Source organism: Olea europaea, chromosome 2 (genome assembly GCF_002742605.1).
Source record: "Olea europaea var. sylvestris chromosome 2, O_europaea_v1, whole genome shotgun sequence".
Classification (NCBI taxonomy): domain Eukaryota; kingdom Viridiplantae; phylum Streptophyta; class Magnoliopsida; order Lamiales; family Oleaceae; genus Olea; species Olea europaea.
The window spans coordinates 6,033,830-6,048,234 of record NC_036238.1 but is presented as its reverse complement, the minus strand read 5'-3'; the positions used below and the strand labels follow the sequence as shown (position 1 = coordinate 6,048,234).

Here is a 14,405-nt window from a genome sequence, read left to right as displayed (position 1 = left end):
AAAAAAATAGCATTAAGATCAAAGCGGAATAAATTGGATCGAAAAACGTACCTCCCGCCATTGTCGTTGTTCGCACACTTTCTCAGGCTTGTAGGTGGTGTTTAACTTCGGGTTAAGGCTCTCCTAAGCCCTCTTTCTCACTGCTTAGATGGTGTATGCAGACTGAACGTAAAAATGAGCTTAGGGACCTTCCAAATGGATCTCAACACCTTTAAAATGCTCTTCCCATCACAGAGTGGTTATGCACGTCCTCAGATTATGGGTGTTTACCAAATATAATTTTAAACGTTGGGTTAACTGCTTTCATAGTGAGACATGGGATATGTGGACCACTCTTAAGTTGGTTATAATCCAACATTCTCCCACTTGGTCCATAAATAACATCATTCATCATAATAAGAAACATACTACATGAATTATAGCGATAGGTCCTCAAAAGCGAGTATTATCTTCCATATATCACAGTGCATCATGTCTCTTAAACACCAACCCACATAACTTAATGAATAAACCCTATGTTTATTCAAGGTTCAAACTTAATGATATTTCTCAAGGTAAATGAATATACAAATATGTGCACAAAACAAATGAGAAAATATCAACTGAATAAGAGATTCATTAAAACATCAAATGTACGTACAATAAAATTATATCACGGAACCAAGTCCCATTCTTGCGACATGATCCTTAAATTCTTTGGTGGCATGCCTTTAGTCAAAGGACCAGCAATCATTAACTCAGTGCTAATGTCCTCAATGACCATTTCTTCTCCTTAACATGTTCTCTAATGGCTAAGTATTTAATATCGATGTGTTTACTTTGACTACCACTCTTGTTGTTCTTAACCATAAACACAGCAACTGAGTTGTCACAGTACAATCTCAATGGCCTAGAAACTGAATCGATTATTCTAAGCCCAGACATGAAACTCTTCAATCATACACCATGTGAGGTAGCCTCAAAACAAGACACGAACTCGGCCTCCATAGTGGAAGTAGTAGTCAAGGTTTGATTCGCACTTCTCCAAGATATAGCTCCACCAGCAAGCATGAAAATGTAACCAGATGTTGATTTTCGTGAATCAACACAGCCAGCAAAGTCTGCATCCGAGTAGCCAACCACTTCCAGATTGTCAGTCTGTTTGTACATAAGCATGTAATCTTTAGTCCCCTGAAGTTACCTCATCACTTTCTTTGCAGCTCACCAGTGGTCCACACCTGGATTACTCTGATATCTTCCTAGCATTCCAACAGCAAATGCAATGTCAGGTCTGGTATAAACTTGAGCATACATTAGGCTTCCAATGGCTGAAGCATATGGAATGTTTTTCATTTGTTCCTGCTCGAGCTCGAGCTCATTTTTGGGACATTGAGTTAGGCTAAACCTGTCACCCTTCACAATGGGTGCTACACTAGGTGAATAGTCCTTCATCTGAAATCTCTCTAAAACTTTTTTAGTATAGGTCTCTTGAGACAAGCCTAAAATGACTTGAGATCTTTCCTTATGGATCTTAATGCCAATGACATAAGATGTCTCGCCCATATCCTTCATATCAAAGTTCTTTGAGAGGAATTGTTTCACCTCGTGTAGCAAACCCTTATCGTTGGTTGCAAGTAAAATATCATCCACATATAAAATAAGGAAACAAATCTTACTCCCACTGACCTTCTGGTATATACAATAATCCATGACGTTCTTTTCAAAACCAAACGAAGTGATGACGTCATGGAATTTCAAATACCATTGACGGGAAGCTTGTTTTAATCCATATATGGATTTATGGATTTATTAAGCTTATAAACCAGGTGCTCACCACCACTAGAGGATAATCCTTCAGGTTTTTTCATGTAAACCTCTTCCTCCAGATCACCATTAAGGAACACCATTTTCACATCCATTTGGTACAAGTCTAAATCAAAATGGGCAACCAATGCCATAATTACTCGAAGGGAATCTTTCTTAGATACAGGAGAAAATGTCTCTGTGTAATCAATTCCTTCCTTTGAGTGAATCCTTCGGCAACGAGTCTTGCTTTATGTCTCTCAATGTTGCCTAGTGAGTCTTTCTTTGTTTTGAAAACCCATTTACATCCAATGGCTTTTACACCATCAGGCAACTTGACGAGATCCCAGACTTTGTTAGATGCCATCGAATCCATCTCATCTTTCATGGCATTGTATCATAAACTTGATTCTTTTCAATTCATGGCTTGTGAAATCGTTTCAGGATCATTTTCAACTCCAACGTTGTAGTCAGACTCTTGTAGATACACAACATAGTCACTAGGAATCATCGATTTCCTTATTCTAGTAGATCTTCTTAATGCTGCATCAATATTCTCCTGAGGAGCAGGATCGTTTTGTTCAGCAGACTATTCAACAGCTTCAGGCATCTGTTGAACTTCAGCATCTATTAGATCAGGCTCAATAGCTTTTAGAACTTCATGGATTGATCCTTCATTATGCGTTTGTACTCGAGTTCATCGCTTGAAGTGCCACACTGAGCATCTGAATGATCTTTCTTAAGACAAATGCCCCGGGATTGATCGCTCCCACTAATCAAGTCATTTTCAAGAAATTTTGCATTTCTTGATTCCACAAACCTAGTGTTATGCGATGGACAATAAAATCTGTATCCCTTAGACCTTTCGGCATATCCAACGAAATACCCACTTATGGTCATTCAGTCCAACTTCTTTTTTTGTGGATTGTAGACTCTCACTTCAGACAGGCATCCCCAAACGCGTACATATCGCAAACTCGATTTCTAACCCTTGAATAACTCAAAAGGTGTCTTTGAGACAGCCTTGGTTGGAACTTGATTTAATATGTACGCAGCTGTCTTAAGAGCTTCAATCCATAAAGAGTGAGGAAGCTTGGAGCTAGCAAGCATGCTTTCCACCATGTTCAGTAATGTTCAATTTCTCCTTTCAGCTACTCCATTTTGGTCCGGAGAACCAGGCAAACTATATTGGGCAATAATCCCATTCTCTTGAAGAAACCTCACAAATGAACCTGTCGCTTGTCCACTCTCAGTGTATCTACCATAGTATTCTCCACCTCTATCGGATCCCACGATCTTAATTTGTTTACCACATTGTTTCTCTACTTTAGCTTTAAATACCTTAAAAGCATCTAGTGCTTCATTTTTACTGTTAAGCGAGTACAGATGATGTATCGTGAGTAATCATCTATGAAAGAGATGAAGTATTTATGATGGTATGCTTCCATGTCTGGACTACCAATATCTGTGTGAATGATTTCCAATAATTCAGAGCTTCTCTTGGCACCCTTTTTCGACTTATTAGTCTGCTTTCCTTTAATGTAGTCTATAAAGTTTTAAAATCTGTAAAATCTAGAGTACTAAGTACCCCATCATTTACCAAATTTTTAATTCTATCAATGGAGATGTGTCCCAATCTCCGATGCCACAACATAGAAGACTCTTCATTCACAACACATCGTTTAGTACCAATATTTTCATGAACGTGCATGGTAGTATGGTTGTCATCGTTTTGCAAATTAATAAGAAAAAGACCATAAGACAAAGTACCACATCCAATAACATCAGATTTATAAAATAAATTAAATCCAGAGTCTGAAAAGTTAACGGAATAACCAACTGATACAAGTCTGGAAATTGAAATCAAATTCCTAGAAGAATTGGGAATATAAAAGGTCTTTTCTAAATTTAAAATGAAACCACTACTTAAAACCAATTTGCATGTGCCAATGTCATCCACATGTGAGGGCATCTTATTTCCTGAATAGATGCTACGCTCACTTCCCACTGGTTTCCGTAGGTTTCGCAAGTCCTGCAATGAATTGGTCACATGGATTGTAGAACCAAAATCAATCCATCATGTGTTATGATTAACATCAATCATATTGGATTCATAACAAACAAGTGAGAGTTGAGTACCTTTTTGTCAAGCCACTTCATGAACTTGGAGCATTGCTTCTTAAGGTGTCCCTTCTTCTTGCAAAAGAAGCACACAATTTCCCTGGCCTGATCTTTCTTCTTCTTTCTTGGAGTTGTCAAATATACCTTTTCCTTCTCACCTTCCTCCATAAGTAGTCTACCCTCTTCTTGAACACACATGGTCAGCAACTCATTAATGGACCATTCATCTTTATGTGTGTTATAGAAGATCTTGAACGGGCCATATTATTGAGGCAAAGTGCAAAGGATAAAGTGAACCAGGAATGATTCGAACATCTCAACTTCCAATGCCTTGAGTTGGGTTGCTATATCTCTCATGCGCATGATATGATCACGCACACCCTTAATGCTAGTGAGCTTTAAGGATGAAAACTGCATAATGAGGGTGCTGGCCATCGCTTTATCTGAAGTGACAAATTGTTTGTCAACGACCTTAAGCAAATCTTGGACTTTGTCATACTGCTCAACGGAGCCCCTAATACCAGCAGATATTTTCGTCTTTATGAACATAACGAAGAGGCGATTAGATCGCTCCCACTTTTCATAAAGTTGAACTTCCTTTAGATTGCTAGTAGCAGTTACTGTAGGGGGCTCATCCTTCCTTATGGCGTAATCAATGTCCATCCATCCCAAGTGAAGAAGAACTCTCTCCTTCCAGACCTTATAATTGTCCCCTTTCAGCTTGGGAACATCACATTTCATATCAGAGAAATTAATAGATTGACTTGCTGTAATAAATCAAACAATCATGCTTGTGTTACAAATTTGAAGCTAAAATAACATATGACATGTTTTACCAATGTAAAAACATGAATCTAGTGACATAAAACTTGCCTGTGGGCTAAAGTTCTAATTCAATTAGATTTATTTTAACTTCACAATAAAACTATCAAATTATGTTCCCTTTTCTAATTCCTGTGGGCAAATTAGAAAATATAATTTGATATTTTATCCTAATTAATCACACATAATACGATAAAAATTCCTGTGGGATAAGATTTACCATATCAAGTATGATTAATTACAATTAATGTTTGTTCTCCAAATGTGATCCCAAATGAACCTTAATATATAATTTCAATTAACTAAATATACTGTGGCTATTCTTTAATTAATTAAAACTATATGGATCACCAAACATTAACTAAATTCTTAGGCTCAAACTATTGCTAAACAATAAGCAATACAATCGGACACTAATGTACTAATATTATTCAACTTAAATATTGCATGAATAAAATAATAAACTAGTACATAAATATCCACATTAAATTCATAAAGAGCCTTTTATTAGAATTAATTTTAGGTCCAAATTTTATTAAAGTAATAATAATATTAAATAATCCATTTCTATAAGATCAAGTTGGCAGCCTTATATTCCATTTCATGCAAGTTGGCAACCTTTATACCATTTAATGCAAGTTGGCAGCTTTATTCCATGCAAGTGGGCCTCCGGCTATAAACTAATGGTTAAAACAAAACCATTCTTGTACTTTGTAATAAGTAAAAGACAAGGAAGCCAACATAATCTGCTAACTCTCTCTGCATGCAAACAGGTCCCAACTTTCTCTGCATGCAAATAGGTTTGAAATTATTGTTTAACCACCTTTTTTTTATATGTCGTCTTCAACCTCCTGTCGGGTCGAAACGACTCGGTTCCAACCCAAATGAAAAATCTGGTCATATCTCATGATTCCGACCACCAAATTTTGCAAATTTTATATCAAAATTCTCAGAAATCAATTTCCTAACGATTCCTAATCTCAGTTTCCATAAAAACGACCAAATCGAAAACCACGTTTTTCAACAGAGAGTGTGCAGGTTGAGAACAAACAAGACAGAGGCAAAACGAAAGCTCTGATACCAAATGTAAAGTTTACTTAAGCGATCTAAACATGCTTTAATCAATGAAATAGCATTTAGATCAATGCGGAATAAATTGGATCGAAAAACGTAACTTCCGCCATTGCCGTTGTTCACACACTTTCTCAAGCTTGTAGGTGGTGTTTAACTTTGGGTTAAGGCTATTCTAAGCCCTCTTTCTCACTGCTTAGATGGTGTATGCAAACTGAACGTAAAAATGAGCTTAGGGACCTTCCGAATGGATCTCAATGCCTTTAAAATGCTTTTCCTATCACAGAGCGATTATGCACGTCCTCAGATTATGGGTGGTTACCAAATATGATTTTAAACGTTGGGTTAACTGCTTTCATAGTGGTCCATATTTGGACTACTCTTAAGTTGGTTATAATCCAACACATACCCCTTATGATAGAGAGAATCAGGCTCTCACACCTCGCCAAAAACCCAGTGTAGGTTAGTCATCAATTCAACTCTCCTTGCAATGTGATCACAAAATGAGATTGGGGTCACATGATTCATAATCCACAGGAGCGCAGACGACAGCAGAAACTCCATTTCCTGAATAGCCTTCGACTCGTACAACATGAAGTTTCCAACACAAAAAGAACCATATCATGCATTATCACAAACACTTATAATGCAAATGTACTAACAATAAAGCAACATACTTAAAGGTCTATTAGAAGAGGCACTTGAGTTTCCTCCACCTAGGCAGCTATAGAAAAACAAGCTACAGCAACCAATTGAGTCATTCATGACTTATATTTCTAAAAACAAGAGCTTGTAACAAACCTATCATAATAATTCACAGCTAAAACTACGGTATTAGTAGTGAATCCATAGTGGGCAATCACCTGCACCATCCACTCAATAGCTTCTTTTCTCATTATTTTCAGCGACCCATCAAATTTTATTTCACTATTAACTCAAATGGGCCTATGTTTTTTCCTTAGACAAGAGAATCATAAGCTCATAATCCTCCTAGAAAAGGTCATGCTCAAATAAGAAAGCTAAGGGCTTTTTACAAATTTCATCAGAATCTCCAATTCCTGACTCCTGGAACCCAAACCCACATCTCAAATCTATTAGCTTGATGCCCATTTTTCAACTAGTGTTCTGTAAAATCACATTATGAATTGACTTTCGTTTATTTGCGTGTTATAATTTGAAGTGATTGTCATGATCATATATGATGTCACAAATTGTATACTCGATGGATCGGGTATAGTAAGACACAATTTGTGATGTGATCAAAATTATGTCATTCACAATCAGTTCATAAAGTTGGACGCTTTATGTTGATAAGATTGTATTGTTCTTATTAAGATTGGTCTAGATCTTGAAATAGGAACAATAATGTGTTTTGATGCACATTGAATGGGATCGCGTAGATAACTCATTTGTGACAGTTTGAAATGAGACTCTACTTGATTATCAAACAGGTCATCTAAATCCTAAGTGAGTAATGTACCTTTGATTGCTAGTTCAAGTTCTTTGAAGTACCAATGAGTGAAGTCTTAAATAGAAGATTGATCTCGGTGCTTTGGGAATCGGGCCGAAACAATCAGAGATTATATATTTACAATAGTGGAATCCATTAATCATTGAGACGATCGTCACTCTAAGGTATTTTCCTAGGCAAATTGAATCTGAGCTTAGTAGGTCAACGATGAGATCGTTGGACTTTATATTGTGATTTGATCTCAACGAATTTGTCGTACGAAGATGGGACCTAGAGGGTAATACATGTTGAAGGGTAAAACGGTCATTTTGACAGTTTCAACATATTGACGGTCAAATGGGGATTGACTTGTGGAACGATAATCAGAGGATATTGTTATTGGATCATAATTTGCTTCTGTAACTATCCCTCAACTCGAGAGTGCAATCTCGAATTTTTGGTAGAATAAATCGGAACTAATAGATGTATCTCAATTGGTCAAGAGTTGACCCAATTGGAAACATCTATTGAAACTTGAGTCATGTGAGATCGGTTATGTCTCTCTCTTGGCTCCAATAAGATGTATGTGACTTGATTGGTCTACTACAATAAAGTCCAAGAAAATTTGTGTAATTTTCAAACCCTAATAGGGCATTATAAATATACACTTTATTGACATATTTTATATGAGAATTAAGGTTAGCCACTTTTCACTTTCCCCAAAAGGAAATACACCTAATGGAGAACAAGGGAGAAGATCTAAGGGAGGAAGCAATTGACTAGGCCATTAATAGCTCCTTCAAAAGGTTATCATCTCTTCTTTCTATGTGTGGAGATTTTTATAATCCAATGATTTCAAGGTCACTAAAATCATTATTTACATGATTTTAATCTTCAAAGGAAAATTAATTTCCTATTGTGATGATTAAAATTCATTAATCAACAAGTGGTATCAGAGCCAACCAAGGTTATTGTAAGCCTTGAGTAGGAGTAAATTTTTTATTTTTTTTAAATCCCAGTGTAATATGCATTTTAGTTGGGTGGTGTAAGGTTATTTGATTTTGACATGTTTATACTTTAAATATGTTTAAAGTTATTGTTGATACATTCACAATCAATTTTGGCCCTAGAATTTCTTTTTACTTCCTATTGTATTTCATTTGTTATAGTTGTTATTTAGACATATTGTAAGCCATAAGGCACTAAGGTTTTTTGTAATTTTTCTTCATTTTCACACTTGTATTTTGAGGAAGAAATGTAAATTTTATTGCTGTATTTTCAATGAAGAGGAAGGAAGGACAAAATGCAAGAAATAAAACCAAAAAACACCAAAGGCCAGTCGGAGCAGCCATAGCTGCTGTTGTTGCAATAGTAGCTGCCTCACGGGGCAGCTTCTGCTGCTATTGGCCGTCGGAGGGCCACCTACCGGTGGAGACCTCCTTTGGGGTCGTCGAAGTAGTGTGTGTTTTGATGGAAGTGTGTTTTCTTGCTAGGGTTTAAAAATTAGGGTAATTCGAATTTTTTGGGTCTCTCTTTGATACTTGGGCCAATGTTATTGGATAATGGTCTTGTTAGTTTTAAGTTTTGGGCCTAAAAATTAAATTAACCATATTTTCATGTTACATGAGGTGGACTACAAAGAAGATTGAAGAATTGGGCCGGGATATGGCACAATGTAATTCTTTTTATCCATGTTGTAATTTAAATTCTAAGGATGGGTCACGCTTTTACCGCTTTATGGATGGATGAATGTTTAATTATTATCACATGTTATGTAGATTAAATGAAACACCACCTGGTGCACTAAAATCATATGCATTTATATTTAAATATTTTTTTATCACTCTAAATTAATTAGAGGTGGTTGAAAAATATTTTATATAATTAGTGCCATTACAATTGTTTATATTTGGCAGACTAATTAAGTGAAAATCCAACGGTGCAAAATAATAAGCGTAAGATGATTTATAGGCGTAAGATGATTTATAGGCATGTATAAACATACGGCCTCCTCCGTCATTCAATTTGTTATTAAAATACGTATGTTTAGTATCGAATTATTTCGGTCTCTCTATAGGAAAACTACGTTAGTTTTGATTAACTGAAATTGGATCTAGTAATATAATTTCTTTAAAATGAAATAATGGGATGATCATCCTATAGACGACATCTTATATATTTCGGATATTTTAAAATTATTTACGGAGGCTATTACACTTATATATGAATATTTTTGGGGGACTTCCTATAGAAGATTTCAACAAAATTATTCATAGGCCAAATAATAATCAATCCTCATTTTCTTGTGGCATGAGATGCCTAGCTCAATAAAATGAGTGGGAGGGTTCCAACCTTACCAGCATCTACATTGACCTCCTATAGAGGGCGTGTTAAAAGTTGTAAGGGTTTAAGGTTTTTTTATTACAAATATAGTTTTGGGTCTATATTTGCATATTTATATACATGCATCATACAAAGATTATTGCTCATTTTATTAATATGTGAATCGTTGATTTTACAGAAAAATGTCGCTCAATCCATTATCAGTAATACTTAACAAAAATCAACTTGTTGGAGAAAACTACGTTGATTGGAAAAGGAATCTTAATATTGTTCTTACCGTTGAAAAACACAAATTTGTGCTAGATGAAGTTTGTCCCGAAACCCTTAAAGATGACTCCACGGAATCTCAAAAGGCTGCATATGAAAAGTAGCATCATTCTGATGAGATGGTTCGTTGTTACATTTTGGCATCCATGTCAAATGTATTACAACAGAAACATCAGAATATGGAAACTGCTTTTGACATAATAGAAAGCCTTCAAGAGATGCTTGGACATCAAAACCGACAAGTTAGGCAAGTCTCTATCAGGGCAATCATGAACACACGCATGAAATCGGGTGCATCTGTAAGGGACCATATGTTAACCATGATTGGTCACTTCAATGCTGTGAAGGTTTTAGGAGCTAACATTGATTTCGAGATGCAGATTGACATGGTGAATCTTCCTGAGATGTTCTCACAATTTATAGTTGATTATAATCTACACAATATGGACATGTCTCTGATGGAATTAATGAAAGAGCTCCAAAATGTTGAATCTGTACTAAAGGCTAGAAGTGGAAGTGCTTTAACTGTTACAGTCGGACCCTCTCATCCTAAGCTTTCTGGTGGCAAAGGAGGAAAGAAGAGGAAAAGGCCAAACAAAAAGCCAGATAGCAAGTCAAAGAGGAAGAAAACTACTGTCGATGGAAAACCAAAGGGAAATTATTTTATTTGTGGACAAAAGGGTCACTAGAAGAGGAATTGCTCGCCTAGCTAAGGGGAAGCAAGGTAAAGGCAATAATGCCCTAATCATTGAGTCATGCTTAGTGGTTGATTCTGCTAATACCTGGATTGTAGATTCTGGAGTCATTAATTATGTTTGCAATTCTTTGCAGGGGTTCCAGGAAACCAAGCATCTCAGTAAAGGAGAGTACACTCTTAGGGTTGGCACATGAGCAGTGGTATCTGTCAAAGCTGTTGGCACTTTTACTTTATGTTTTGAGAATCGTAGGCATTTGATATTAGACGACTGTTATTATATTCCCGAACTTGCACGGAACTTGATTTCCATTGCACTTTTATATCATATTGGTTATTCAGTACTTTTTACCCGTCCTACGGTGGTTATTAAGTTGAATAATTCTGTTATATATTCAGGTAATATGGTTAATAGTCTTTATGTCTTAAGTCCTTCGATTGGCTCTATACATAATACTACTACTGCTAAGAAAAGAAAGAGGTCGTCTAGTACTAATAAAACTCTCTTATGGCATCTTAGATTGGGTCATATCAATCTAAATAAGATTCAAAGATTGGTAAATGATGGTCCTTTAAATGAGTTAGAGGTGGAATTTATACCAACTTGTGAATCTTGTATAGAAGGAAAGATGACCAAGAGACCCTTTAAGGCTAAGGGACTAAGAGTTAAAGAGGTTTTGGAATTAGTACATTTCGATGTTTGTGGACCTATTAGTACTCGGGCTAGAGGACGACACGAGTACTTCATCACCTTCACAGATGATTACTCTAGATTTGGATACATATACCTTATGTCCCACAAATTTGAAGCATTGGAGAAATTCAAGGAGTTTCGGACGAAAGTTGAGAAACAATTAGGTAAGAGTATCAAGGCCCTTCAATCTGATCGAGGTGGTGAGTATCTAGCCCAAGAGTTTAAGGTCTATTTATCGGATAATGAGATATTATCCTAATTGAATGCACCAAGAACTCCCCAACGGAATGGTGTCTCGGAAAGAAGAAATCGAACTCTTTTAGATATGGTAAGATAAATGATGAGTTATTCCTCATTGCCTATATCTTTTTGGGGATTTACACTACAAACAGTCATTTATATATTGAATTTGGTACCATCTAAGTCAGTTCCTAAGACACCTCTTGAATTGTGGAATGGGTGCAAGCCCAATTTACACCACATTTGGATATCGGGATGTCCAGCACATGTGCTAAAGGAAAAGATAGATAAGATGGAATCAAGATTAGATGTTTGTTTCTTTGTAGGATATCCAAAAAGAACGAGAGATTACTACTTCTATAATCCTCTTGATAAGAAGGTATTTGTTAGCACAAATGCAACCTTCTTAGAGGATAAGTATATAGAAGAATACAAGTCAACTACTAAGATTTTATTGGAAGAGATATTAGAACATGGTTCAAACAACTCAGTTCTAGATTTTCGCATAAAATCTAATAGTGATGATTTGGAACCTCCTACTGAACCAATGGTTATTGATGAAGCAAGTGATGCCCACAGGGCCTCATAGGCAAATAGAACCAGAGATAGTAGAGAACGAGGCACCCATTGTTATATCTCCACATGTCTATTCAAATGGGGATAATGAGGATACTGTTTCTAACTAAGGACAGGATCAATCAATGGGAAGAGATGAAGGACCTTTGGTCAAACTGGACAATCAGGCACCTTCAACCATTAATCGTAGTGGGAGGGTTGTGAGACCACCTTCTAAATACTTACTCTATAGAGAATCCTATCAGGCGATCTCTACTGAGCAAGAAGAAGATCCTACTTCGTTTAAGGAAGCAATGGAGGATGTAGACTTTGAATCATGAAAATTAGCTATGAACTCAGAAATTTTGAATCTATGTATTTCAACAAGGTTTGGGATCTTGTAGATGCACCTAATGGGGTAAAGCCTATAGGATGCAAGTAGGTCTATAAAAGGAAAAGATGTATAGATGGGAAGGTTGAAACCTTCAAAGCAAGGCTAGTGGCCAAGGGTTTTACTCTAAGAGAAGGCATCGACTATGAAGAAACATTCTCACCAATTGCCATGCTTAAATCTATTCGAGTCATTTTATCCATTGCCGCTCATTATAATTATGAGGTTTGGCAAATGGATGTCAATACAGCATTTTTAAATGAACGTCTTGAGGAGACCATTTACATGATGTAAACTGAAGGGTTTGTGAAAAAAGGCCATGAAATAAAAGTTTGCAAGTTGCAGAGGTCCATTTATAGACTCAAGCAAGTGTCCAGATCTTGAAATGTTAGATTTGATCAAACCATCAAGACTTATGATTTTGAGCAAAATCTGGATGAATCTTGTATGTACAAGCAAATACAAGGGAATAAAGTAATTTTTCTGATTCTTTATGTAGATGACATTCTACTCATTTGGCAATGATGTAGGGACATTGTCATCTGTAAAGAAATGGTTGTCACAGCAGTTTGATATGAAGGACTTGGGAGAAGCTAGTTATATTTTGGGAATCCGTATCTTGCAAGATAAGAAAAACAGAAGAATTGCATTATCCCAAGCTTCATATATTGACAAACTATTGTCCAGATTTGCAATGCAGAATTTGAAAAAGAGACAACTTTCTTTTAGACATGGAATTCATCTATCTAAAGAATATTGTCCCAAGAATGTAACGGAGATAGATTACATGAGAAAGGTTCCTTATGCTTCGGATGTGGGAAGTCTTATGTATGCTATGCTTTGCACTAGACAGAATATTTGTTATGCTATGGGTATTGTTAGTCGTTATCAGTCTAATCTAGGACCAGAACATTGGGTAACGATGAAGTATATACTCAAGTATCTTCGGAGAACGAGAGATTATATACTTGTCTATTCAGGACATGATCTAAATCCTATTGGATATATTGATTCTGATTTTCAATCCGATCGTGACTCTAGGAAGTCTACATCGGGATCAGTATTTACACTGGGAGGTGGAGCTGTGGTATGGAGGAGTATCAAGCAATCTTGTATTGCTGATTCCACCATGGAGGTAGAATATGTAGTGGCTTGTGAAGCTACTAAAGAAGTTGTATGGTTCAAAAAGTTTCTTTTGGACCTTGACGTGGTACCTTTGGCAATGGGGCTCATAACGCTTTATTGCGATAATAGTGGGACGGTTGCCAATGCTAAAGAATCCAGGAGTCATCAGCGTGGCAAGCACATCGAGAGAAAATATCAGCTTGTTAGAGAAATTGTTCATCGAGGAGACATAACGGTTTGTAAGATTGCATCAGCAGATAATCTTGCGGATCCATTCACTAAGACCTTACCGGCTAAGGCTTTGGATGGACATCTTAAGGGGATGGGTATTCTTGATATGTCACACATACTTTAAGAAGGGCAAGTGGGAGATTGTTAGCTTGATACCCATTTTTTGACTAGTGTTCTGTAAAATCACATTATGAATTGACGTTCGTTTATTTGTGTGTTATAATTTGAAGTGGTTGTCATGATCATATAGGATGCCACAAATTGTATACTCGATGAATCGGGTATAGTAAGAAATAATTTGTGATGTGATCAAAATTATGTCGTTCACAATCGGTTCATAAAGTTGGATGCTTTATGTTGATAAGATTGTATTGTTCTTATTAAGATTTGTATAGATCTTGAAATAGGAACAATAATGTGTTTCGATGCACACTGAACGGGACCACGTAGATGACTCATTTGTGATCAAGTTCTTTGAGGTACTAGTGAGTGAAGTCTTAAATAGAAGATTGATCTCGGTGTTTTGAGAATCGGGGTAAAATAATTAGAGATCATATACTTACAATAATGGAATCCATTAATCATTGAGATGAGACGATCGTCACTCTAAGGTATTTTC

The 14,405-nt window shown here is 36.3% G+C and overlaps 1 pseudogene; it reads right to left on the bottom strand.

The window, feature by feature from the left end:
- Nucleotides 1–4,167: 4,167 nt before the first annotated feature.
- Nucleotides 4,168–6,906, bottom strand: LOC111371601 (annotated as a pseudogene).
- Nucleotides 6,907–14,405: the final 7,499 nt, after the last annotated feature.